This window comes from Oryzias latipes, chromosome 7 (genome assembly GCF_053564925.1).
Source record: "Oryzias latipes strain Hd-rR chromosome 7, Olatipes_Hd-rR_3.1".
NCBI classification, from domain to species: domain Eukaryota; kingdom Metazoa; phylum Chordata; class Actinopteri; order Beloniformes; family Adrianichthyidae; genus Oryzias; species Oryzias latipes.
Genome location: NC_136243.1, coordinates 11,233,317 through 11,256,329, shown reverse-complemented (window position 1 = coordinate 11,256,329; position 23,013 = coordinate 11,233,317). Strand labels below are relative to the sequence as shown.

Genomic DNA, 23,013 nt, shown 5'->3' with positions numbered 1-23,013 from the left:
GTGTTGATGTACAACTGCATTTTACAAAATAAAATGGCTCTGAGAAAAAACACATTTATTTTTAAATTTAAATTTTTAAAAGCAAAACAGCCTGTAAACACCTGAAAAATTGGATGAAATTTTTCGTTCTTTCTCTGAAGTATTACCTCGCCGCTTGGGAGTTTGGGTCCAGTGAAAATATTTTTTTACAGGGCCCCTAACACAGCAGAACACAAAAAACAGAGTTTAAAAAATATAAATAAAGCAGCTACCTGCCTTTAGAAAAAGTGCCAAAGCACACAGAAAAATAAACTTAAAATAAAGAAACAAAACAAAACTTCAATCTTCATGAAATTAAATGGCTTCAATTTCTGTCTGTTCTTTGACCTGTCAATTGCTCAAACACGATCACCCAATCCTGCAGTTGTCCTAAGGAGACACATAAATGACGACACTAGGGCACGGTTTACAGAAATGACAAACTTTGAAAACACCTCTGGTGCTAATGTTGAGGAATTATTGAACTCTGTTACTTATAGCATTTTGAATGTTCTGGATGCCATTGCCCGTATGAAGATTAAAATCAGAAAAAGTAGACAGAAAGCACCCTGGACAAATGATGAGTTGGTCAGGGCACAGAAAAGACAGTTTTTGCAAAGATGAGCGAAAGTGGCGCAAGTCAAAACTTCAGGTTCATTACGAAATGTGTAAGGGGGAGTTGTACACCTACAACCAAATCTTATGGAGAGCAAGGGAAAGGTACTTTTCTGAAATCATTGGAAGTTGCAGCAGCAACTCTTGTGTATTGTTTGCAACAGTAAACCAATTAACAAACCCTCCAGCTCAGCTGCCATTAGAACTGGTTTGCACATCTGAATGTAATGAGTGTGCTGTATTTTTCAATGACAAGGTTCAGGGCATTAAAAAAGCCATGAACTCCACACTAAAAATAACAACCCAACAGCCACCTAGTCACTCTAAGCTGATTCACTTTGTACCTGTGACTGACAAAACTGTCCAATGATCATCACCTGTCTTAGTTTGTCTGCCCTGCTCCGGAGGATTCCCAGCTGTTGCCACTCACCTCATCAGCCTGCTGCCTTCTTAAGGAGATCCACAGCCAGTATTCGTCGCCAGTTCGTTGCTCCTCCATGGTGCTTGTCAGGTCACTCATGTTTGTTCCTAAGAAAAATTCTTGTTTCAGTAATTGTGCCTTTTCGCCTTGCTTCCAGGACGTTATCACCACGAGTGGTACCTGGGATTCCCTCCGGAACGGTCTGATCATTCCACACTCGCCTCGTCAGCTGTTCATGCCCTCACAGCCTTCACAGAATTCCTCCAGTCACGCCACGTCTTCCTGCTACTCGCCTGCAATCTGGAACCAAAGATTCCCGCTTTTGGAAAATCATCAGCAAGAAAAATAAATCAAAATACTTACCATAAATCTCTCCTGCTGGGTTCCAGCATCTGGGTCTGCTTCAAAGTCTCAAATACCATGACAGGAATAGTCTAACCTTCAGGGTGTTGTATGAATTGTCATCAGGAGTCACAGCTGAATGAAGACAACCCTTTGTTGGTCCATTACATTGCAACAACTGAGTTCAATGAGCCTTTCATCCTTGTGCTATCCTATGGGGACCAGATGAACCAATCCTTACATTGACGTGATATCCGTACCATGACAAAGGTGGATAAAGGTGAAGAGGATTTCATGTAATCCATGGACACCAGTGAAGATAACAAATCATTGAAGAAAAAAGGTTTAGCGCACTGTCTTGTGGGTTCCAGATGACCCCACTCCCAATGTTAAAGTGCCTAGGATAGCACAAGGGTTACAGGTGATTAGTCAGTTTTTATGATGTCATTGCTGCAGTCTGCCAGTCGACTCCTTTAAAACTGAAGTATCTCAGGACGGATCATGGAACCAAAATTTATCATCCGCCAAACTCCCTCTGTTGAAATTTAAGAAATTTCTTAAAAAGCTGTTTGTGATTGTGTCTCAGCTGTTCTGAAACCCTTATCTATCTTACAAAGCCTTAGTCCCATCTTTTAATCTATTGTAAAGGCGTTCCCAGTGGTCTTTTAATTTTGATCATGACGTTTTTAGTCAAAATTAAAAAAAAAAACTGTCTCGTTTTCTAGGCCATAGTTTCTGCAGAGCGGCAGTAGTTCATTAAAAATTCACCTCTGAATTGTTGGCTGGACTGTTGAAGGGAGTAAGCCCAGCCCTACTTCCCATCATCCTTCTGTTTGCACTCTCTCCTGCTAGCTTACAGCCCCTCACACATACAACCAAAAATTTATGGTGCGAAAAGATGGCGATCAACATGGGAGCTATCCAGCCGTACAGTTTTGAGCCAGATGTCAGCTCAGACGAGGAAAATGAAGACGTACATGAATCTGGTCATCGACAAGGGGATGCATCAGGATGCATATTTGCGTATTTTGTACATTACAAATACGATCTATTTCATCTGCTCCTGATTAAAAAAAATCAAAGAAATATCCAGAAATGCAGTTTTGAGCTTAATTTTCTTTATGCATGTCCTCTGCCATCACAAAATTGCCACAAGAACATCTTAAAAACCCAATGTTCCTCAAAGTGGTATTAAAAAATGAAAAATATAAAGGCTAAATAAGCTTTATCATAATGCTATTTTTCAATGTCCGCAACTGAATAGAAAAATTCAGAATGCAGCAAGGATACATAAAGTACTGAAATAAACATCAAACTACAAAAGCAACACCAGGTTGAAGTGAGAATTAGTTTAAATAGAGCTTTTAATTAAAGTCTGTGTTTTTTATTTGATTTGATTCCGTAGTCGTATAAAAAAACTCAGAGATTTTTGATCATCAAACATCAGAGAGAAAAGTGAAAGTAAACAACAAAATGGCTCAAAAAAGGATGAGACATCTCCTAAAGTAATTTCTTTCATCGTGATGCAAAGCCAAGCCTGGTCCTGCATGAGCGCTTTCTATGAGACAAAGTGACACCTCACAGAGTGAATCTCACCTCCTTTACAGAACTTTTTAGAGGCTGCTGTTGAAGTTTTACTGATTTTCTGTGAAAATGTTGAGGTTTTTCCTGTCTTTTCAGACCCAAACCGTCCTGGATTTTATTAACATTCATACCAGATATATGAGGTGAAGATTTTTATTTGGAGCCATTTAACACAGGAACACTGCTAAACGCTGCTCTATTTTTCTAAACATGTTTTTTCTAAACTTTTAAAAACAGCACAGGGTGGTGACTCGAGTTTGTTCCGCCCAAATCAACTGCATTCCAAAATAATAATAATAATAATAATTTTGCACGTAAAATCTGAAACTTTAATATGCGAACCAATCAGAAATTCTTCCATTTTAACCCTCGAGAACCCAAGAGTAATTTTCTCTGAGCTTTTAAAGTTAATTTATCAATTTTTTTGTCCGTTTTGTCAATGTTGGGTAGCAGCAATTAACAGTGGCCAAACATTTAAAAATAAATACATAAATTAAAATAAAACTGATAAAATAAGAGAATAAAATAACTACCTTTGACCCACCAGAGAAACTGGATCCTAGTGATCATTTGAGAGACTGCAACATTTGGTTCTTCTTTTTTTTCCTCTTTTCTAACTTGTTCTGTCCAACAACTGAGCAAACTGATTAGAGCTGAAGGGCTTTTGTGTTGTACAGGTTTTACTATCACAAAAAGAGGTTATAGAACTTTGAAAAACCAGAGTGTAAATTTGTAGAAACCCCTTTTTGTTACTTTATTCTTTTTTATTTCTTTGTTACATTTAGTATGTGTGGGGAGGGAGAGGGGAAGAATGTGAGGGGGGGTGGAAGAGAATTAAAAGAAAGAGATGTGGAGAAGGTGGGGGATACAAATGCTGATTTAAATAAGTTATTATTTTAAGCTATAACAATTATACCAGATCTGGTGGAAAGACAAATATTACATCAAAGGTGAAATTCTGACACGAAGATGAGCGGAAGACAGCCAGACCAGGAGACGGGGGGAGAGGCCCCGGGCTGGGAGCGCCCCAGGCGACGGCACCCAAGCAGCCCGGGAGGGGGGGGCCGCCCAGCCAAGCGCAGAGGCGCAGAGAGGCATAGGCAAACCTGGCCACAGGACAGGCGTGCTTAGCCGTACCAGGCGCAGCCATTGGGGCCACCGGGCGTCGGACACCGAGACGCGGGTCAGGGACGAAGCCAGGGCCCGAGAACCCATGAGCCGCCCACCACCCAGCCGCCGCCCTGTCTCCGCAAGCCAGCCCCGGCACCCGACCCAAGCAAGAGATCACCGCTCCACCCCCAACCCCCCTACACACACACACACACACACACACTACTCTACCCTCTACAACCCTCCTCACCCGCCATATTATCCGACCCCTCCTCCCATACCCCCCCTAATGCCCTCCTCACTCTGCGATGGGGAGGGAGAGCCCCATAGGAACCCGGTGAGCCAGTCCCAAGGTCTGTCCCACCCATGTACTCTCGCAAACATGCTCACAATTTTCTGGATGCCCCCCACCCCCCGTCGCCATGCAGTAACCCCTTCCGGCCGATCGACCCCTCAGCGCCACACGCCCGACCACCACTGCAGCTGACAGGGTACCCACGAGCCTGGCCGCCCTGAGAGGACCAGGCGGGTGAAGACCGGCCGCCCCTCCCCGACCCCACCCATGTGTGGTGGTGTGGGTGAACTGTGTGTCTGCTGCAGGTAAAATAGGAGGTCTCCAGTGTGGTGGGCCCCACCGCTGCTAAGCAGTACAGCCCCCCCACTCCGGGTTCCCTCTGTGTGTGGTGTGTATTCGCTGTGTGTGCTGCTAACATGCAGCGTGTGTTTGTCTAAAGTGGAAGTTAAAATTGTGGGGGGGACTAGTGCAAGATGAGCACGGATGTTTCGCCATACCCCCCTCCACTACACCATCCCCACAAGGCCCTAGATGAAACAGGGTGTCTAATATGCGAGTAAAAGTGGGATGGAGGGCGGGCGCCGACGCAACCCCAGAGAGAGACACCCCCATTGTGCCCTGCCAGCATGTCCCACCCATCCAGTTCCCGGAGCCCTATGCACCTGTGTGCAATGTTTTTTTGGGTGGGAGCTGGGATGAGCAGGTGGATAGCCACAACCGGGGGAAGAAAGCTCCCCTGAGCGACCGGCCCCCAAGCCGGCCGCGGTAGGCGCCCCCCCTCCCAGGGCGGCAGGCAGTCAGGAGGCGGCAAGCCAGCTGCAGATAGAGGCCAGTGCTGCGCCGAGAGACAGTCACGAGTAAGGGGCCCAGTGCCAACCCTGAGGGGCAGGAGGTACAGCCCCACCATTCATGCCCTGATTTCCCTAAGGGACTAGCACACTGCCCCCCCAGGGCGCCCCCCGCCTCCTAAAAAGAAAATAAATAAATAGAGAACCAAAAATAGATACAAATAAATAAATAAATATAATAATAATAATAATATAAATAAATAAAATGAAATAAAGACATTCCAAACTTACTGTAAAGTCTGTTCATAGACTGAAACAATGTTTCATGAAATTTTGTCACTTGCTTGCAATTTGATTTTTAATTTTCATATTATTTTTTCAAAAATTTCAGATTTTTGTTTTAATTGTCTAAATCTGACCATCTGTTACTCTATTCTTGTTTTTAGCCATTTGTCTAGGTTACAGAATGTGGGAGAGTAGACCTGGTCAAGTCAGGTGAACAACTTCACAATTACTGATGTCCATGTAACACAAATAACCTAAACCATTAGTGTTGATAAGTATGAGTTTTTATGTTGTCCACACAAAGTGAACATTTCTTGCAAGTGCAAAAGTTTTTTGCAGCTGCTTCTAATTTTAAATTTCTCCCTCTTTAATATTTAAACAATTTTTGGTCATTTTCCTTCCCGGCAACAGAAAAAAAGCTCCTTAGCTCTAGAGATTTATGCTCCATGAGACATTGATGAGGCGACTTTTAAATCATGAGCAATACCCATGATGCAAAGCATTAATTTTGTTTGTTTCATGAAGTGGTCTGTAGGTGGCACATTAAAAGATTAAAGACAGGAGAAGACAGCAGCGCCTCAGGCAGACACAAACTGAAGGGCCCCCACTTGTTTTAAAAGACCAGGACTCAGCCAGATTCTCTGCAGTTGTTCATCTTGAAATAAATAATATGCAAATATCCATTTCAATGGATGTTTTTATTTATATTTATACTGGAGCGCAGGGGGCTGGGAGGGTTAAGGGCATGCTGTATGTTTTAAGCCTTTAAAGCATGAAATGTCAGTTTTGTTTGAAAAGTGCTTTATAAATAAAGTTTTATTTGATTTAATTTAAATTGTATTATGATCAAAATAAAGACGTTTTTAGGGGGAAAGTACAGAAATTTAAAATTGGTTTCCTTAAAGATCTTCTGGATGTTTTTTTTTAACCTATAATTCAAAGCAATATTCAACACTTAATTGACATCTCAATTTGCAATATGATCACACAATTGAAAAACTGCGTTTTGCAATTGACATAATAAAGAATGACATTTTGCCCATTTTTGCAAAAGACTAATTTGACTGATCAGAGTTTGATGCTGCGTTCACACCGGCCTTGTGTGGCACGTTCAAGAACTCGCTATACATGGTTTAATGAACGCACATTCAACCAGTGGTGTTCACACCGGACAAGCGGGAGCAAGCAGGGAGTGGCAGGGAGGGGGATTCCTCTTTCTTTGCTATTCTTAAGCCTTTTTATAGTAAATCATATCCATGTTTACGATAATACATCACCTTTGGCACACAAAAAAGCAATTATTTAAAATAAAGTTGTCTTTTTTTTCCTGAGCTTTTTTCCAACCCAGAAATTAGACGACTGCACATCTGAAGCACCGGCATTTGCTCTTTGTGGGTGCCGCCTATTTCATACATCATCCTAGAGTCGGCCTCATACGGTGGCCCTGAAGTGCAAACCATTCAACAAATCACTCGATACAAAAACATTTTTAAGATCACAGCAACAATTTAAAAAGCGTATTACATTTTAGAAAACAAAACAAAATTTCAGAAAAAAAGATTTCAGAAAACAAAATTAATTTCCAGAAAAAAAAAAGAAATATTACAAAATGAAAACATTTCAGAAAAAAATTTAATTTCCAGAAAACAAAATGAAATAAAAAAATGAAAAACATTTCAGAAAAAAAATGAAATATTAAAAAATGAAAAACATTTACAAAAAAAAAAAAAAGAAAAACATTTCAGAAAAAAATGAAATATTAAAAAATGAAAAACATTTCAGAAAAAAAAATGAAATCTTCAAAAATGAAAAACATTTCCAAACCGGAAGAAGCAGGTACTGTGGGACAACGCTGATTGGATGATGTTTGTCAATCATTTGAACTGAAAAGTATTTTAAATGAAGCGATGACGGATTTTATCGTCCAAACAACAATGTACTATAATAATCCACGTATTTCCCATTTACATATTAAATCAAAAATGCAGCAAACAGATAATGAAGGTTTAAATTATTTTTTTGAATATTTCGTCTGAAGCAGAACGGTCACCCGGAAGTAGTTTGTGCGGATGACGTCCGTTCTGCAGGTAAACAAAGAAAGGGACGGTAAAACGTTAACATAAACGTTAATCTTTGAATATTTAGCGGATGTGATGACAGAACGCACGCAGAAATATCAACACCAACCAGGTTTACAAATGTTTCAAAATGTCGTGAGAAGATTCTGTCTAAAGCAGCAGCTGCGAAGAAACGGGTGTTAAAGACGGCGCACATCAGGAAATGCAGTCCCGCCATCCACTGATAAGGTATGGAGGCACATTTGTTTGATCTAATAAATGTAGCGTTAAACGGGATTTCTAAGAGGGTGTTTACAGACAGATCCAAGATCCTTCAGTCATACGTTAATGACAGGTTACCTCATCTTCTGGAGAGGGGGGGTCACGTGGGCAGGATTCTCAGACAGGTGTACCAGCAGCATAAATCAGCAAAGCTGTCAGGTAAACTGCAGCAGTTTGTGTCTCAGAACATTTATGAATGCTTCTTATTCATACTATTAAGATCTGTGACTTTAGAGTGTGTCAGTGCACAGAAACATGACAGTAAATGACTGGATGTGCACATCATCAGACACGTCCAGGTGTGTAACTAAAGGTGAAAAGTCTGTAGTGTAAAATAAATCTTTAAAAAAAAACGTTTTAGTCTTTCAGGCAGAGGAGGAATACCAAATTGTTTTAGAATCTATTTTTTATAAGACTGAAATAATGTATTTTATTCTGAGTTTGGTGTTTTGACCCCTCCCTAATGACTTTCTGGTTTAACCCATTTTCTCCTCATTTTGATGAACTCAACTTTTTCCTGAATGAAAGATGAACGGCAGCTAATGTTTTTCTGTCAGGGATTTTTAATTTATTAATTTATTTCTGTCAGGGATTTCAATGGAGCTGGAGTCCAGTGCAGAGGAAGCTGCAAGCATGTACGAGCAGGAACTGGGGTCTCTTACCTGTGCATCTTCCTCTGGATGTGATGCTGGGCAGCAATGTGGACAAAACTTCCCTGACATGACTCTTTTTGATATAGTTGTTAAGCACAAACAGACTTTCCCAGATGCATTTTTTCCTCTAATAAATGTGACTGACAGGTACGCTGAGTAAATGCTGAATGTAAGCGCAACATTTGATTGACTGCATGAAGAAGCCCATAAAGGAAAATCCACAACTGTTTCTTTGTTTCTGTTATTGAATAACGTATTCATGTTAAGTTTTCAATAAATATACTGCATTTGCTATGAAACAAATTTGTTTATTTTCATATCCATTATTACAATCCTCACGTCAGCATTCAGTTTTTTCATTGACAAAGAAACATTTCTATACAACAGCTTTGAAAATCAAACATCATCTTTTTTAATAAAGCTTTAAAACCTAAAATGGTAAACATGGAAAAACTCCTAAATGAAGCAAGCCTAATAGGAACATTTTAAACTGGAGTTTTGCTTAAAGGAACATTAAGTTGTTTGGAGTTGTACAAGTGTTTGATGCGATTCCTCAGATGTGATTTCCAGATCATCAGCCCGACGCTAAAGCCAGGAATTGTGCTTCGTCTTTCACTCCCCACTGCATCATTTACAACTAATCAGGCTTATGCAGCAGGTTAAAGACTTTTTTTTACAGGACCTGCAACTTCAAAAAAAAATTAGACATTAAGGTTAAATAATATTTATTGATTACATTTCACATAAATCATAGTGATAGTGACTTGCCTGTACACTGCACAATGATATGAATGACTTTAGTCTTTTTGTATTCCCATGTAGAGCTGCCATCTGTTCTTCTGCAGCACAAACCTTTCTGGAACTTCGCTTTGAGAAACTTCACCTGCAGAAATATCACATGTTAATTCAATTAAGTATTTTATAAACTTTTAAAGTTCATTTTTAAGTGTCAGTATATGTATATGCATGGTTCAAAAATATACAATGCACTTTAATATTATTTCCCATAAGAACTTGTTTACTGATTTCAGTCTTAAAGTCGATTTTTAGCAACACTGATGCCATATAATTACTGTAATTACTGTATAAATCACAGAATCAGGCTGGCTCGGAGCTTTTTCTCTCATGTTGTCACCGAAAACGGGAACGGCTATCATGTGGAGACGGTTCGTCTCCATCGGGTTCTTTTTGCGCATGCGCAAGATAAAAAGAAATTATCTTTTCAAAGCAGCACTTTAACATCCTAAAATTAACATCCTTAGAGACATGTGACTGACAAAAGAAAAGATCACAGAATTGATACTTACCTAAAGATGATTGACAGCGTGAACCTCGCAGCCGTAGACATTAGCGCACAGCGTTCAAAGTAAAAGTGCTCACAAACTACTTCCGGGTGACCGTGTGTCAGGCGAAATGTTAAAAAAAATAATTTTAAAGTTCATTAACAGTTTGCTGCATTTTTTATTTGATATATAAATGGGAAATACGTGGATTATTATAGTACATTGTTGTTTGGACGATAAAATCCGTCATCGCTTCTTTTAAAATACTTTTCAGTTCAAATGATTGACAAAAATCATCATCCAATCAGCGTTGTCCCATAGTACCTGCCTCTTCCGGTTTGGAAATGTTTTTCATTTTTGAAGATTTCGTTTTGTTTTCTGGAAATTCATTCTGTGTTCTGAAATGTTTTTCATTTTTTAATATTTCATTTTTTTTCTGAAATGTTTTTCATTTTTTAATATTTCATTTTTTTTCTGGAATTTTTTTTTTCTGAAATGTTTTTCATTTTTTAATATTTCATTTTTTTTCTGGATTTTTTTTTTCTGAAATGTTTTCATTTTTTATTTATTTTTTATTTATTTTTTTTCCTGGAAATTAATTTTGTTTTCTGAAATGTTTTTTTTTTTGTCATTTTTGTTTTTCAAGTTTTGGTTTCTGAAATTTTGTTTTGTTTTCTAAAATGTAATGCTGCTTTTTAATTTATTTTTTTTTTAATTGTTGTGATCTTAAAAATGTTTTTGTATCGAGTGATTTGTTGAATGCTTTGCACTTCAGGGCCACCGTAGCCTCAGCAGCGTGTGTGCATCTCACCCACGAAAACATTCAAAGTCGGATGTGCATATTTTGCATTTAAAAGGAATTTGATTTAGCTGATCACCGCTAGCTCCACACACAGACACACACGGAGAAAAAGTGTGCCTGTGTGTTAGCCTGGAAGCAGTCCTGGTACTGCAGACTCTTCCTGGAAGGGGCTGTTCCTAACTTATCTACATCACAATGTATAAGTGCCATATGTGAGGTCACAAGATTAATGTTAATTTCAATTGGTGGAGTTTAAACCTGAACGTAGTTTTAGTTATGAAAGTAGAAAATGTTTGATCTCAGTTATATTTTTGGCTGCGTTTTATTCTCTCTATCAAGATTATTTGAATAATATATTGGTTGTGGATATATTAGAAGATTTTTTTTATGTGCAGAGAAATAGGATCCTGTACCTTTAAGAACGTAGCGCACCCGACATGAGAAGGGGGCGAGGGAGTTTGGTGTATCGGTAGTAGCAGGAGACAGAGTGAGGAGCGCGACGGTCTTTTTTTGACCATGTGCATGTTCATGTTCAAGTTCATATAAGAATAAGAAAGTAAATGGATTTTATGTTTGTTGTTTTATTTTTATTTTTGTGGATGTTAATAAAGCAAGGAAACGACTGCAAGTGTATGACATCCTTTTTCCCTAATTTCTTTTGCACACTTCCTTTTGTTTTGTTTTGCTTTTTTCTTGTGGAGAACATGCGTCAGCCACACGCTCCCGCCCTGATAGGTTCATTGGAAACCTACACAATGTGAGAACCCGCTTGTTTTAGTGGATTGGGAGGGTAGGAGTGATTCTGAAGGGGGAGTTTGTAAACAGTGTTCAAGAGGTGAAAAGAGTCTCAGACAGAATGATGAGCCTAAAGTTAGAAATTGAAGGGGTGATGGTGAATGTAGTCAGTGGGTATGCGCCACAGGTTGGCTGTGAGTTACAAGTGAAGGAGAGTTGGAGTGAGTTGGATGGGGTCATAGAGAGTATCCCCAGAGGAGAGAGAGTTGTTATTGGAGCAGACTTTAATGGGCATGTTGGTGAGGGCAACAGAGGTGATGAGGAGGTGATGGGAAGGTTTGGTGTGAAGGAAAGGAATCTGGACGGACAGATGGTGGTGGACTTTGCGAAGAGGATGGAAATGGCTGTAGTCAACACTTACTTCCAGAAGAGAGAGGAACATAGAGTGACATACAGAAGTGGAGGTGTACTCAGGTGGACTACATCCTATGTAGACGAGGTCATTTGAGAGAGGTTAATGACTGCAAAGTGGTGGTAGGAGAGAGTGTAGCCAGACAGCACCGCATGGTGGTGTGTAAGATGACTCTGGAGGTCAGGAAGAAGAAGAGAGGGTAAACAGAAAAGAAGACCAAGCTTTGGAAGCTACAGAATGAAGAAACTTGTGAGGAATTTAGGCAGAAGTTGAGACAGGTCCTGGGTGGTCGGGATGAGCTTCCAGATGACTGGGAAACTACAGCAGAGATTATCAGGGAAACAGGTAGGAAGGTGCTAGGTGTGTCATCTGGAAAGAGGAAAGACGGTAAAGACACTTGGTGGTGGAATGAGGAAGTACAGGAATGCGTCCAGAGGAAGAGGTTGGCTAAAATAAAGTGGGATGTAGAAAGGACTGAGGAAGGTAGACAGGAGTACAAGGAAGCGCAACGTAGAGTGAAGAGAGAGGTGGCAAAGGCCAAACAGAAAGCTTACGATGAGCTATATGACAGGCTAGACACAAAGGAAGGAGAGAAGGACTTGTACAGACTAGCCAGACAGAGAGACAGAGATGGGAAGGACGTGCAACAGATAAGGGTGATTAAGGACAGGGATGGAAAGGTGCTAACAACCCAGGAGAGTGTACAGAAAAGATGGAAGGAGTATTTTGAGGAGCTGATGAACGAGGAAAATGACAGGGAAAGAAGGGAGGAAGATGTGGTTGTTGTGGAGCAGGATGAGGTTAGGAAGGCTCTGAAAAAGATGAAGAGTGGAAAGGCCGTTGGTCCTGATGACCTACCTGTGGAGGTATGGAAGTGCTTAGGAGAGACAGCAGTGGAATTTCTAACAAGTTTGTTCAATAGGATTCTAGAGAGTGAGAAGAATGTGAGAAGCGTTCTGGTCCAGCTCTTTAAGAACAAGGGTGACACGCAGAACTGCGGCAACTATAGAGGAATAAAGTTGATGAGCCACACAATGAAGCTGTGGGAAAGAGTAGTGGAAGCCAGGGTTAGGAAGAAGGTGGAGATTTGTGAGCAGCAGTATGGTTTCATGCCCCGTAAGAGCACCACTGATGCCATTTTTGCTTTGAGAATGTTGATGGAAAAGTACAGAGATGGTCAGAAGGAGCTGCATTGTGTGTTCGTAGATTTAGAGAAGGCGTATGACAGGGTGCCGAGGGAGGAGCTGTGGTACTGTATGAGGACGTCTGGAGTGGCAGAGAAGTATGTCAGAGTAGTTCAGGACATGTATGAGAGAAGTATGACGGTGGTGAGATGTGCTGTAGGTCAGACAGAGGAGTTCAAGGTGGAGGTGGGACTACACCAAGGATCAGCTTTGAGTCCCTTTTTGTTTGCTATGCTGATGGACAGGCTGACAGACGAGGTAAGACAGGAATCTCCCTGGACAATGATGTTAGCGGATGACATTGTAATTTGCAGTGAGAGTAGAGAGCAGGTGGAGGAACAGCTAGAGAGGTGGAGGTTTGCTCTGGAAAGAAGAGGCATGAAGGTCAGTCGTAGTAAGACAGAATCCATGTGTCTGAACGAGAGGGATCAAGGTAGAAGCGTTAGGTTACAGGGGGCTGAGGTGAAGAAGGTGCAGGAGTTGAAGTACTTGGGGTCAACAGTTCAGTGTGATGGGGAGTGTGGAAAAGAGGTGAAGAGGCGAGTGCAGGCAGGTTGGAGCGGGTGGAGGAAAGTGTCTGGAGTGTTGTGTGACAGAACAGTGTCAGCAAGACTCAAAGGAAAGGTGTAGAAGACAGTGGTGAGACCAGCTCTGCTCTATGGGTTAGAGACGGTATCAGTGAGACAGAGACAAGAGGCTGAGATGGAGGTAGCAGAGATGAAGATGTTGAGGTTCTCCTTAGGAGTGACCAGGTTGGACAGGATAAGGAACGAGTACATCAGAGGGACGACTCATGTTGCCTGTGTTAGCGACAAAGTCAGAGAAGCCAGACTGAGATGGTTTGGACATGTCCAGAGGAGGGATAGTGGATATATTGGTAGAAGGATGTTGGAGATGGAGCTGCCTGGCAGGAGGGCAAGAGGATGGCCAAAGAGGAGATATATGGATGTCTTAACAGAGGACATGAAGTTGGCTAATGTTAGGGTAGAAGAAGTTCATGATAGAGTGAGGTGGGAAAGGATGATTTGCTGTGGCGACCCCTGATGGGAAAAGCCGAAAGAGAAAGAAGAGGGAGGGGCTGGTGCTCAGACAGCAGGTTTTAAGAGGAATACTCATAAATGCGTAGATGGATCGAAATACCGCTTTGGAGTTTCTTTTCGTGAGGAATATACATTATAATACACTAAGAAAGTTAGAAAAAAAATTTGATTTAGCACAATTTATACCATGGTCCCGGTGAATTGGCTGCTGGGTATTCGTTAAGTAAGGGTTAATGGCCGACGAAGTGTGCGGTTACTACTTTTTAACGCACGCCGTGGAAGCCTGAACCGTCCTCCGCTTCGCGTCGGACGGTTGCTTCCGCGAAGTGCGTTAAAAAGTAGTAACCGCACACTTCGAAGGCCATTAACCCGCTTATACCATGGTCACTTACAAAAGCAATACATATTAACCAGGTTTTAGTCCTTAGTTCTTGTTTTTTTTTCCGATTTGGATCACTTTTCTCATAAACAGCGGACTATATGTTACGTGATGCGGCGCATCGCGCCGCATCACGTAACATATAGTCCGCGTCGCGCAGCACCACCGCTGCAGTCAAGATTCGGCGATATATATATGCTGATCGTCCCGATGGGTTGAATAAAGCATCAATTCAGAGGGAAAGTTAATCGCTTACCGCTTGTTTTTGCCCAGATGATGAAGCAAAAGGTTGTTTTACAGAAGCCGGCGCAGTGATACAAATCATTTAAGCTAGCCGACCGGAACTTCTTTTTTCACCGTGCGGTTATCAGGTTTTAACGCATACCCAGCAGCCAATCAGAATCGAGTATTCAACCGGACCATGGTATAAAACTTTTTAACGCACTTCACGTCGGACAGTTCAGGCTTCCACAGCGTGCCTTAAAAAGTGATAATGCATACTTCGTCGGCCATTAACCCTTACATAAACCCTATATGATCCTTTAAAACGTTAAAGCAAACCATAAATTGAAATGTCCTTTTTTGGTATTTAATTGTAAATTGCAAAATGCATTTTCATTTGAACAATGGTACCAAAAAGGCATGACAATTTAAAATGCAATTTATTTTGCTCTTACTTAAAATTGCATTTTAAATAAAATGTATTGTAATTGTTTCATATTGAAATCTAAACTGCACAAGGAATCTTTCAAATTGCAGAGTCAAATGTCAATTAAGAATTGAATATTAATTTGAATAATGGGTTAAAAAACTTCCATCTGAATCCAGATGAAACAGTAAAGGAAACTCTTCTGAGGAAGACTAAAGTAAGGCTCTCGAGGGGGATGGCTGTGTCACTGCAAGAAGCTGCAGCAGCCTCTAACTAAACTCCATCTATCACCCTTAAAAAGCTGCCCACCACCACCTTGCCACCAAAATGCCAGAAGATGTTTGGGGATTATGGTGGGGTGGGGAGGATGTTGCAGCAAAATAAAGCTGCGGATCTGCTTTCTTTTCTCCCCTGGAGGAGAAGCTGATATTGTTTGGGGTTAATTGCGGTCCCTTGGACGAGCTTGGCTGTGAGCAAAATTAAAGAAGTGATTTGTTTCAGACAAGGCGCATTTGGAAGCATATCCGGAGGAAATTCTGATAAGGAGAGAAGCAGTTAGGGGAGAAAACCATAAATCAGGATAATCAAGTGAGCAGAGGTTGTTTTTTGTGCACACACAGTCACTTTCACAACAGACTAATTGAAGACAAACACTTTTTACACAACTGCTTTTACCTTGATGACCCTGAAGTAGCTTGAGAAACATCAGCGACATAAAAAGAGGGGGAAACAGCTTTTTTCCCTCTTTTTATGTTGCCTTGTGTTTCTTGAAAATCTGCATTGATGCGATTTAGAGTAAATATTAACAAATGTTATTAATGTAGAGGAGGTGAAGTAATGTTATCACAGGTACGTACAATGGAGAAGTGGCGGTAAGATCTCTTCATGAATCTCCGAGGTTTTGCTGCTCCTCGTGAGCACGACTCTCCATATCATATTTGATGAAATTTGTTAGGTGGAGCCGCACCACGTAACTAATAGTTTGCGTCGCGCCGCACCACCGCTGCAGTCAAGATTCGAGATACATATATATTCTAATCTTTCCGATGGGTTGAAGAAAGCATCAGTTCAAAAAGAAATTGATATAAAAAATTTAAGCTAGGTGACCGAAAGTTCTTTTTTCACCGTGCGGTTATCCTGTGGTATATCACTTTTTAACGCATACCCAGCAGCCAATCAGAATTGAGTATTCACCCGGACCATGGTATAACACATTTTAACACACTTCGCTGAAGCAACCATTCAGGGTTCCACGGCGTAGGTTAAAAAGTGATAATGCACACTTTGTCGGCCATTAACCCTTACTCAATGGACACCCAGCAGCCAGTCAGAATTAAGGGTTCACCCAGACCATGGTATAAAGAAATACTAAGTCTTTTAGTGAGTCAACATTGTATCATTATAACTACTGTATAAGGATATTAAAATAATTTCAGGAAACTAGGCCTCTTCAGAAGAATATTATTGATCAAAAAGGAGTGGATTTCCACCGTTTACGCTGTTGGTAGCATAGTTGCAGAGATCCAAATGCATTATGGTACATGGACTCCTATGATGAACTAAAGCCTGACGGCATGACCATAAACAGATGCACTGATGGATTTAGTCGGCACATAAACTTTCTCATAATTTTACGACTGTATTCTCGCACGTTTATTTATTTATTTTCCTTCATGGTGTCCCTAATACTCTGTCATATTCTGCTGAGCACAATAATTGTGTAGTTTATGTGTTGCCAGACAGCAGTGGATTCAGTTTTTGATTTTTAGACAGAGTCAGAGAGTTTGCTTTGTTCACAAAACTGAAGCTGAGATTGCAATGAAGCTGATATTTAAAGAGCATGTTAACAGTATTTTAACAACTCTTAAAAACAAATAGGTATTGGTGTGTGTAGTGGTGGTTTTTGATATGGGCGAGGTGGGCAGTGGCCCAGGGCGACACATCATAGGGGGCGGCATTTTCCGTGCCCGCAGTGTGACACATAAGGATATAGCTAAGTCAAACAGGAGACTTGAAGCTTTTATTTTGACATGCCTGCTGCAGCCGGAACTTCGCACCCATGTCTTCATCCTCTGCCCTCTCCACACTTATGGTGCAAGAAAAAGGGATGAAATAACTAGGAGTGAAACAACACTACATTGACGTGTTCTCCCTACAATGACAAAGGTGGATAAAGGTGGAAAGATTTCATGTTATCCATGGACACCAGTGAAGATCACAAATCATTGAAGAAAAAAGGTTCAGCGTACTGTCTAGTGGGTCTAGATGACCCAACTCCCAATGTTAAAGTGCCTAGGATAGCACAAGGGTTACACATACACTCAGTCACATGCGTACCTAGGGATGATTTAGAGACATCAATTAACTGATTAGGCCTGTTTTTGGACTGTGGGAGAAAGTTGCCCCAACTCAATAATGTTTTGGGCAATGTAACTAGTACCTAAAACTGCACTGCAAAACAGGAAGTACCCACTGGTTCCAAGAAATAAACTTCAATAGGGGAATAAACAGCGATTGTTCAATCATTATTTGTCAGAATAACCATTTGTGAAGCATTTTTTTCCTGACATATATTCTGTTTTGCCAATTAAACTGGCCATTCAGATGCTTAAATAAAATGATCTAACGAACGTAAAAAATCTTTGATTGACAGATTTTTCTGCTTTCAGTGGTAGGGGTGTGGCCTTCCAACAAGTCTACTCCTCATAAGGTTTCTTCGTTTTTTACAGAATCCGGTTTTTTAGGAGTTCTTCCTTACCCCGAAGGGGGGGCTAAGGGCAGGCATGTCCAGTTTATTTTAGTCTGTTTGGTAAGTTTAGCATTATCAAAATCAGAATCCTTTTTATTGTCATTGTACATGGTGATACAATGAAATTGCAGCAGCCTTGGAGTGGTGAATAAAATAAAATAAAATAGAAGCCCATCGAGATGAATTTGGGCTATACAAATAAAATTGAATTGAATTGAATGAATTAATTGTTGAGAGTGGTTGCCATAGAAATGATGACTCTGAACAACTTGGACCAATCACTGCTTGCGGACGATTTTGTGGTTCCAACATGGCGGTATTCGTATGGCAATAAAAATGCTTTGACTGAATTGACTTCATTTGGTTGGTTGAAGTAAACCATTTTGTACAGTCAATGTTACCAATCAAAAGGGGCGTAGCCTCAGCGGCTCATGTAAAACTGTTGGTGGTCTGCAGGAAGAGATGGAGGAGTGGCATAAGCCACTATGCCAAGCCATTCTTCTTTGTGTTGCACTCTAAATGACATATAAATGCAGGAAATGACACCAAAGCAGTGCCGCTGCTAAAAATACATTTAAAAAAAGAAATTTTAGAGCACGGTATAACCTTTAAAACAACACATTTACCAGTCTTTTCAACAGCCAGGCTATAGTTTTAGTCAAGTGCTTTTCCAGCGCTTCCATTTTGGGGTCACGGCGTTGCTGGAGCCTATCCCAGCCAGGCCCACATTTAGCCTGCCGCACTCTTGGGTGACAAGTAATAATATACCCCTGCATTTATAAGCACAAGCAGGACACTGGTTTGTGCCTTTTTAATGCTAAGTTTTTTCTTTTTGTCTTTTAGTTACTTTAGCATTATCCTATTGAATTCTATATATTTAAGATCCTTTTGATTGTATGTTTACCTTACAATTACCGGTGCGAAGCCCATTGAGACGACTGTTGTTGTGAATTTGGGCTGTATAAATAAAATTGAATTGAATGGATTGGTGAGAGTGGTTGCCATTGAAATATTTACTCTGAACAAGTTGGACCAATCACTGCTTGCGGACGATTTTGTGGTTCCAACATGGCGGTGTTCGTATGGCAACAAAAATGCACTGACTGAATTTACTCAATTTGGTTGGTTGAAGTAAACCATATTCTATGAGTGACATCACACTCAGTCCAGTTCTCATGTACAGTCAATGTTACCAATCAAAAGGGGGCGTGGCCTCAGTAGCTCATGTAAAACTGTTGGTGGTCTGCAGGAGGACATGTGAGCGGTGAAAACCTCTCCCTTCTAAAACCACAGCAAACACAAGAGCTGATGTAAAAGTACGCAGGTTTAAAATTAGATGCCAGCGTGACACGGCCTCTTAAGTATGAGGGGCCGTATAAGACATTATTTATTCTGAACCATTCACATTCATACATTCTTGCTCTCACAGTCATATATACTCTCTTTCGCATACATATATTCTCTTACGCATCCATATATTCTCTCTCTCACATTCATACATTCTTGCTCTCACAGTCATATATACTCTCTTTCGCATACATATATTCTCACTTGCACATCCATATATTCTCTCTCTCGCATGCATATATATTCTCTTACGCATTCATATATTCTCACTTGCACATCCATATATTCTCTCTCTCGCATGCATATATATTACTTTACACATACATACATTCTCACTCTCATTGTCACTCTTAAAAAAGAATGTATGTATGTGAAAGACAAGTATATATGAACGTGTGAGGAAGAGTTTATATGTGTGTGTGAGAGAGGAGTATGCATGAAACGGAAGTTACTTTGCATGAAAAGGAAGGCACTTTGAATGAAAAGGAAGGCACTTTGAATGAAACGGAAGGCAGATGATTTCTCGTGCTCTGATTGGACGAGAGGCCGCCACCTCCCATTTTGAACACACTCTAAACCCTATCACTTGTACTGACTCATAACTATTAAGGTTACACAACTTAAATGTCATTTTGTAGTTGATTCAACTATAAAGTATTAAGCTCTATCAAGATTTTTTCAAATTTAACTTAACAGTGCTAAATATTTTAAAGCTTATTTGTATCTGGCACTCAAAAATTTTAAGATCCGTGAAGTAGCGTCATGACGTCATCACGTACTGGTGGGAGGGTCTTTCGTTTTCTCTACGTTAGCTCAGGTGGCCATGTTGGATTTGCCGAATGCGAGTATGCGACGTTTGAAATTGAAAGTCGAGCATTTTATTATTCTGCAAAGCGTTGCGATTTCGTCCCGCTTCAAGACGCCCCAACCTCGGGTTTTTTATTTCATCCGCCTCATCGCTGATGGTGCCGTCTTGTCTTCAGCCCTGATTTAATTTGGTAAGTATCGTTCATGGTTTATTTTGAATGAATGCTTTAAAAATGCTCTTATACTACCGTAAATGTGGTTTACTGTTGTTTAAACATATGTGTGTTATGATTGTTTTAGAGATTAATGTGGAAATGTATACATGATTAGTTTGTCATAGCAGACGTATGGCGAGCCAAACCCAAACTGCATTTCTGCCCGTAAGTTACGACAGTGATGAGGTTTTTTTTTTTTTCAGAGGTAGAAATGATCTGTTATGCTGCAATCACACTAAACATGATCCGCGTGTGAAATTCGCGTTGGAGGCCTCTGTCTGTGGCTAAAGTTTGCTGCTGGACATTTGTCCAAAAATGTCACTCAAAGCCTCTAACGGTTGTGTGGGAGGAGCTACCGCCAACAGTTTTAAGCCTGGTTGCTACATGGAAGCATTGGGTTTTGAATGCAGCTTTAAGCTTTTATAAATCACTGATCTCCGTTATAAAAAAGGTTTTTGTAAAAATAAATTAATCAACGTGCTCGTGTTGTGTTCAGGTACCGAACTACAGAGTGTTCAGTGTTTCACCTCCAGGTAGACGCCAAGGCCAGCCAGGTAACTTGTCTCCTGATCAGTTATTTGTCTAGAGCTATTTTAAAAAAACAAAAAATGCAATAGGTTGTGTAGTGCAATAAATGTTTTTTGATCAGAATATAATTGAAACATTTTTTAACATTGAAAAATCTCTTTTGGACTTTTTCAGATACTGAACTTCAGAAAGTTCACCAGAAAGTCACCATTTCACCAGAAAAGAGCCGTCAAGTGGGGGAGTTTTATACTTATTTAATACATTCATCCTGAACTATTACCATTATTAGATTTATACGGCAGCATGGAAACATTTATGCACATTTTAACTAGCCAAAGGTCTAAATAGAGCTGAAATTATTTACATTTGAACTAAACATATTTAGATTGCAGGCTGAAGGTGGCACAATGGAATGGAGGTGCAAGTTGTGTTCTGTTACTTTGGCACTATGCAGTACTACATATAATACTGCTGTACTACATAGCCAATATTCCAAAGTGTTTCCACTGCCATGTATGTGGAGACACTTTGGAATATTGTCATGTCTTTATGACAGTATATTACAATAATAAAATGATGTTGCATTAGCACCATTCCATCATTTGAAACCATGAAAACTCATCTGTCAAGATCTGAAATGGATTTATGTAGAGTAGATGCAGTCAGAGGAAATTGTGCAGTTTTTACATGTTTGTGTAACTTAAAGCTGCCCTTTTCTGAGACTAAGTCCACCAAAACAGACAGGAACTGGCCAGCTTGGTTAGGATTTATGACCTCCAGGTGAATTTCTAATGTGCATAATTCAAAAACGGATAACAAATCATTTGTAAACAGCTGTAAGAAGCCACGGTGTAACTTGCCTTCAAATGACTTTGGGTCTTTGACCTGAGGTGGATCATGACATAAACACTGTATTGTCCTCTTACTAGAAATAGACATCTAGAAAAGGTATCATTTTATTATTTCTTAAAGTTCCTTAAGTAAATATTGGAAGTGTTTGCTCTGCATTTGCTTCAAAGGTAATGGATATTTCTTTTTATTCTTTTAGGACCAGCGTGACCTGAACATGAGACGGGCACTTGTCCTCCTTGCACTTCCTGTTTATCTGCATGAAGATGCCTCCAACTTCTTCAAGACCTGTACAGTAAGTGCACACGACTCCCTGTCAATGGTTTTCACTAATCCTTTAATATTGATTGAGATTTTATTGAGTGACATAATAAATAGGGCAATTGTTTGTAGTTTGTAAACTGAGTGATATTTTTAAATGGTTTTAAAAATGAGACGGAAGATGAAAGGCGAACATCAGGGACTCCTGATTGGAAGGAGTGGGAACCTTTTCGTTTACCTTTTCTGCTCCTGATCCATCATTATTTGAATAAAGAAAAATGAAGCTTTAGTCTTAAATTATTTTATAAATGTCCTCCTTCAGAAAAATGCTAAAGAACTTTTTAAAAACACAATTTTAATTGGAGTTGGTCCTTAAAACATCATAGCCAGTTGATTAAAAGCTAACAGAATGTTAGCATGAAAAGATTCCTATTGACAGATGGCAGGAATGTCAGTTTTGTACATTAGTGTGATGAATATCTTTGAGGGTCTGAACTCATCTGTGTTTTTTGTTTTGTATTTTCCAGAATACCAGACCTCACAGACACTTCTGTGGGTATCTTCTCAGTTGTCGTGGTGACGCTCCGGATGCTGCCGTCAGTGGTCCCACAGATCTGGCTGACTAATCTCTTCTAACTCTTCGGGGACATCTATGCTCTGGACCTACAGCACCCCAAAAAACTTGAACTTGCCTTCATATTTATTCAGAATGCTGTCTTGAGCCTTGAGGACAGCAAACCACTGAAAGGACATTTATTGACGCTGAAGAATGTTTCGTTGAGTGAGTCTTCCAGAATGGACTATTTGTTGGTTTAAGTGTTATGTAACTAATGTGTTTTGTTGTGATCATTTGCTTTTTCTGCCGTAAAATACAAAACCAACTCTTTTTGTCAATATGTTGTGTGGCACTCTTATAATGCAGTTTTATTGCACTTATTGTTTCTTCATCCTCTTGATATTTGTGCTTTTTTTTAAAGAGCAATTAAAAAAAGTGTATTAAGCAATCACTATTGTGTGGCCTTCACGTTTGTTGGTTTTTATCAGTGTTAGCCTTTAAAATGTAGTGGGGCAGTATCAATATCTCTGTTTAGAATACATTTTAAGATGAAGAATTTTAAATATTTTCAATGCTACACATTTAATGAGTTAGAGAATTTATAAAGCATTTGAGTGAATTTTACATATTTTATGAGTTGAGTAATATAAAAATATAGTTAGTTAAAGCGTTTTTTAGTTGGAAAATATTAAAAACTTTAAGTAAATAATCTCTCTTTTATAAGTTGAGGAATCTTAATATTTTTTATATGAAATAATACAAATGTA

General features: G+C 39.9%; 3 long non-coding RNA genes across 5 annotated transcripts; 2 read left to right on the top strand and 1 right to left on the bottom strand.

Moving 5' to 3' along the window:
* Positions 1–7,196: 7,196 nt before the first annotated feature.
* Positions 7,197–8,753, top strand: LOC144994041 (uncharacterized). Its single transcript, XR_013657419.1, has 2 exons — positions 7,197–7,764; positions 8,387–8,753. It is a non-coding gene; the product is annotated as an uncharacterized LOC144994041 (long non-coding RNA).
* Positions 8,738–10,291, bottom strand: LOC144994040 (uncharacterized). Its single transcript, XR_013657418.1, has 2 exons — positions 9,758–10,291; positions 8,738–9,333 (listed from the first exon to the last, which is right to left on the bottom strand). It is a non-coding gene; the product is annotated as an uncharacterized LOC144994040 (long non-coding RNA).
* Positions 10,292–17,639: 7,348 nt separating this feature from the next.
* On the top strand, positions 17,640–22,697 carry LOC144994039 (uncharacterized). 3 transcript variants are annotated; one of them, XR_013657416.1, is made up of 4 exons: positions 17,640–20,028; positions 20,549–20,606; positions 20,755–21,724; positions 22,218–22,697. It is a non-coding gene; the product is annotated as an uncharacterized LOC144994039 (long non-coding RNA). The 3 variants fall into 3 exon arrangements; XR_013657417.1 differs by having other exon boundaries at positions 17,663–20,606; positions 20,755–20,813; positions 21,629–21,724; XR_013657415.1 differs by having other exon boundaries at positions 17,640–20,606.
* Positions 22,698–23,013: the final 316 nt, after the last annotated feature.